Below are 5555 nucleotides of genomic sequence, written 5' to 3' on the forward strand. Positions count from 1 at the left end.
ACACACACACACACACACACTAAGGGTGTGTGTGCTTTTGCGGATGAATGAGTAGTTCTGGGAAGTGTAACTATGAGTCACTCTCATAGTTCTCCCACGATGAAATTGACTACCAAGGTGGTAAACTCATGGGTGGACACTGGACACACACCATGCATGACTATCTGTGGACATGCATTGTCCCTGTGTGTGTGTATATACTACTACTACTACTACTAATAATAATAATAAGAAGAAGAAGAATACATGTCATTTATAAGCGCCTTTCAAAACTCTCAAGGTCACTTTACAGTCACAGGATAAGTTTTTCTGTGGGTGAGCAGCGGCAGCCACACGCGCCAGCATTCACTCAACCCGGAAGTAACTCAAATAGATGGAAAGTTAGCTAGATAATAGATAGCCAATAGATACCTAGCTAGCTCGATATATAGATAGATAGATAGATAACAGGAAGTAGCTCAAATTGAGAAAGCTAGCTATTTAATAGATAGCTTAGAGATAGCCAGCTAGCGATCTAAATGCGCGGATCGCAGCTAGCGATCTAAACGCGCCGATCGCAGCTAGCGATCTAAATGCTATATAAAATGCGATCTAAAAACAATAAATGGCTACATAGGTTGAAAAAAACAATACATAATAAACCAGTTAATAAAGAAATAAATAGACAGAAAAATAAATAAATGCATACATGAATAACAAATCGATAAATAAATGATTAAATGAATCGCCAAATAAACAGGCAAATACATAAAAACAATAAATGGCTACATAGGTTAAAAAATAATACATAATAAACGAGTTAATAAAGAAATAGACAGAAAATAAATAAATAAATGCATACATGAATAAAAAATAGATAAACAAATGAATAAATAAATAAAGAGCCAAATAAACAGGCAAATACATAGAAACAATAAATGGCTACATAGGTTAAAAAATTAGACATAATTAACGAGTTAATAAATAAAGACAGAAAATAAATAATAAGGAGCCACTTATAGGAGCCGACTCCTCCAAATAGATAAATAAATAAATAGCCAAATTAACAGCCAAATACATAAAAACAAATGGGTACATGGGTTAAAAAAATAATACATAATAAACGAGTTAATAAAGAAATAAATAGAAAAATAAATAAATGCATACATGAATGACAAAGATAAACAAATGAATAAATAAATAAATATCAAAATAAACAGGCAAATATATAAAAACAATAAATGGCTACATAAGTTAAAATGGCTACATAGGTTAAAAAATTAACTAGCGATGTAAATGCGCAGATCGCAACTAGCTATACTACCCTCGAATGTGTCCCACATGCCACTCATTCAACTCTAACGGTGAAGTGAAAGTGGCCTCATTTGGCCGCCATTTTGCGATGGCCCGAGCACAGTGCAGCCATTTGTGATTTGTCCCGTTTGATGACACCCGTTTGCTTGGCCAAAGCGAAAGTCCGCCCGTGTGTTTATGCAGCAACTCGCTTTGGAAGAGGACACTGTCAACAGGTAAGAATTCTACAAATAGAATGAGGTCACTTAACAAGATGGTTTTGAAGGGGTGGGCAGAATGTTCCGGAGCGTGCGTCAGCACTGACCTTTTTACTGTTTGCTCAAGGGATTTTCAATTTACCTCTTTCTAATTTTCACTTCACACGCGTGAGTAGGAAATTCTTTGTAGCTTCGTTCACGCTGTGATTCCAAATGTTTGTTTTTTTTCTGTGCGAACACTGTGTCAAGTGTGTCGATAAATTGTTTGTTTGTTTGTCGAATATGCACTAGTGATGTGTCGTTCGTGAACGAACCGGCGCTTAGAATCGGCTCTTCTCAGTGAATGACTGGAGCCGGATCTTAATAGGGAGCCACTTATAGGAGCCGACTCCTCCAAATAGATAAATAAATAAATAGCCAAATAAACAGCCAAATACATAAAAACAAATGGGTTAAAAAAATAATACATAATAAACGAGTTAATAAAGAAATAAATAGACAGAAAAATAAATAAATGCATACATGAATGACAAAGATAAACAAATGAATAAATAAATAAATATCAAAATAAACAGGCAAATATATAAAAACAATAAATGGCTACATAAGTAAAAAAATAATACATAATAAACGAGTTAATAAATAAAGACAGAAAATAAATAAATAAATACATACATACATGAATAACAAATAGATAAATAAATGAATAGCCAAATAAACAGGCAAATACATAAAAACAATAAATGGCTACATAGGTTAAAAAAATAATACATAATAAACGAGTTAATAAAGAAATAAATGCATACATGAATAACAAATAGATAATAAATGAATGAATACGTCTATGCTTAATGTTTGTATTTGTTTTGGAATTGTATGTCACTTTGACAATGTTGTACCATTTTATTCTTTATTTTCTTGTGCTTTTTGTTGACCATTAGTCATTCTGTCAGCGGTCATTTGCTGAAACTCTCTTGGCAACCATCTTCCGCTGCTGTTTGCCAAAAAGGCAAAACCACCGTTTTCCTGTCCGTGACTGAACGGATGCATCAACTTGCACTCATTTTCTATCCTTCACAGACCCACAGCGCCATCTAGTGACAATGAAAATGAGGGCTGCGGTCCAGCCTCCCCAAAGCCCCACCGGAATCCTTGTCAGATTCTGCCAAGCTTGCAAAACGACCATGTCTTCCTAGCCGGATTAGCTAACGACGAGCTCATCATAGTTTGCGAAAAGTCGTACGTTAACCAGTGCCTTCAAGAAGGCATTGGTACCGCTTTTGGGTTGCCAACTCGAAATCTGATTGGTTAGAGCAACAGTTTGATCGATACATTTGATGCGACAGAGCCTGCAGAACTGATTGTGAAGGCGTCTAGGTCGATTTCTGACCTTGGTAAAAAAATGATGGCTGAAATGTGATTGGTTAAACGCTTAAAGGACAACCGACGTCTGCGGACAAGTTGTGTCCATAATTTGTAAAAATGGCTTCAAATGACTTCTACTGTGCATATTTTACGAAGATTCCACCGCATATTTTACATTTTAAGACTCGCACTGAATATTCCGGAAGTCTTGGTTTTTGAGTTGGTGACCAGTCCGTACGTGACGTCACTGAAGAAACGCCCCTGACCGAAAAAAAAGGACACATTGTAGCAGTCCATCCATCAAGTCAATGCTTGTTTGGTCTGAAAACTTCGTGTTGCACCAAAAAGAGGCAGAAGAGGGTGACCAAGCTCCATATAAGGAATTTATCAGCCTGTGGAAACGGGCTGATTAATTCCTCACAGGAGGTTGGTCGCCATTTTCTGCCTCTTTTTTGATGATACATTTCCCCCCAATGTTGTCTAAAAAAAGCACGGAATAAATTATTTAATCGATTGCAAACATGTATGCTTTCTTCTTCAGAACTATTTGAATCATATTCATAACTGGACGTGTCACAAGAAAGCATATTCTCCGAATCTGAAGCCATTGTTTTGATTCTCCAGCAATGCAAGACGTCTTGGCGTGACGTCACGAACTGGGGGCGGGACTTTCTGAAAATGCCCAATTCGCAGCTCAATTTTTTTGCAGATTTTGGACACTTTAAGTCATTTTTATTGGTGTTTTGCATTTGAATAAAAATATCATACTGTGTGTTTTGGGTATTTTAGATGCTATAAAACGTTTTTCTGATGTCAGTTAAGAGACAAAAAAAGTGACGTTGGTTGTCCTTTAAAGTTGATTCTATATTTGGCCGGGAGCCTGCTAACAAATGATGGCTGAAATTTGATTGGTTAAATGCTTAAATACAATTTGCAATTTGGAATTATTTCAGAAGAATTAATGGGCAAAAAAATAATTACGATCAATCCGTTATTCAGATATTTTTAGGCCAGCAGAGAAGGCTTTGCAGGCCTTGTCGGGTCCGCCACTGCGTTCTTGGAGGGGTAGCCTGCTTCCTGCCCTGTTTGGACAGACCCGAATTTACCTGTGAAAGAAAACGTGTTTGAAAATGGCTGACTCATCAGTTTGTTTGTTTGTTTGTTTGTTTTTCCGAATTCACGCAGCAAAACGAGTCATGGGGTTATTTGACCTGACATTGCGTAACATTTTGCTGACAGGAAGTAAAATCAGAAGCAAAATGATGACATTTATGATGAGTCTGAAATTAGGAATATTTGTAGCTGTTGTGTTTTCATAAGTAGCTGTGAAACTCTTAAGTAGGATAAGTTTAAATACTGTATTCATAATAATAATAATAATAATAATCATACATTTCCGAATACGACAACGAGAAATGGGGAAAAAATGATTGAAGTTTATGCTCTTTTTGCTAACACTACAGTTTATAAAGGTGAGTAAGTTGTATTTTTATAACTCATAGAAGTGGGAGAATATTTATTTTTCTCCATAACTGCCAAGTTTCAAGTAAAAAGAAGCATTGGCATGTATATTTCGAGAGCTCGCAATTTTCTTTCCTTGTATTCAGTGACAGCCATTTTGGATTTCTGACAAAAATCTGCCTGCATTCAATCGTTGATATTTGCTCATTTATATTTTGGATATTTTCTTGTGTTTCCTGTTCTTGTTTAGAATTTCAAAAGCTTTCCAATGGTACCTTACTCGTTAAGATCTGCCCAAAAATTAAGAAAGTTATGATAGTTTAAACTGTAATAAAGAACTCTGTCACATATTTTCATCGTTCTAACTGTAGTTACAGGCAGAAAATCCCCTCATATTTCAACAATTAAAAATTCCATTATTTCCTTATTATTTGTCATGGAACAATAATCTATACATTATTTGAAAGCTATTTAAATGCATTTTATTATGGTACGAGAAAATGTGTGATGAATTATTATTTAAATTTTTTGTCACATCCCTTGTATCTACCCCGGTCTTCGTACTGATGTCACAACGTTTATTGTGAAAAACTTGGAACACCGTGAAAACTAAAGGACATTAAAACGACAACACTATAAAAAGTTCGACAAAACATACAGTAAATAAGCAAATTAATATCGTACCGTGTGCACCTTATTAACCGAATTTGACGTAGATTTTCGACTGTCGTTCTCTCTCGAGCATTTCCTCTCGTTCGGTCTGTCTCGTTTATCGAAACACATGACACGGAAGCGGAAGTGATAATGACAAAACATTATAAATAAAGTATCGAAGAAAATTTTACGAAAAACACACATATAAATGTTCGCATAGAAACGTTAAACACTTTTACAGAACAAGACCAAATAAATTATATTTTGTTGTCATGGCAACCAATGACAATATACCCGCCAGTTACATCCCTATTGTTAGAGTCTTATAAGTGTACTGTTTTTTCTGCCTGACTATCTTTTCCAGTCAAACTGTGGGAGGCTATTTTTTTCTTGAAAACAATTGGATTCCTCCCCCCCCCCCCCGTTGCGTCTTTTCTTTTTCCTCCAAAGTCCTTCGACTAGAGTCCAAAGTTTTATTTATGACCGCTAAATTGTCTATAATATCCAGCGCTGTGGTGCGTTCACGCCCCGGCCTGAACTTCAACACCTCGACACTACCCATAATGCACTGTGGGAAAGGTAACA

Source organism: Hippocampus bargibanti, linkage group LG11 (genome assembly GCF_051943395.1).
Source record: "Hippocampus bargibanti isolate YZ-2025 linkage group LG11, ASM5194339v1, whole genome shotgun sequence".
Taxonomy (NCBI): Eukaryota; Metazoa; Chordata; class Actinopteri; order Syngnathiformes; family Syngnathidae; genus Hippocampus; species Hippocampus bargibanti.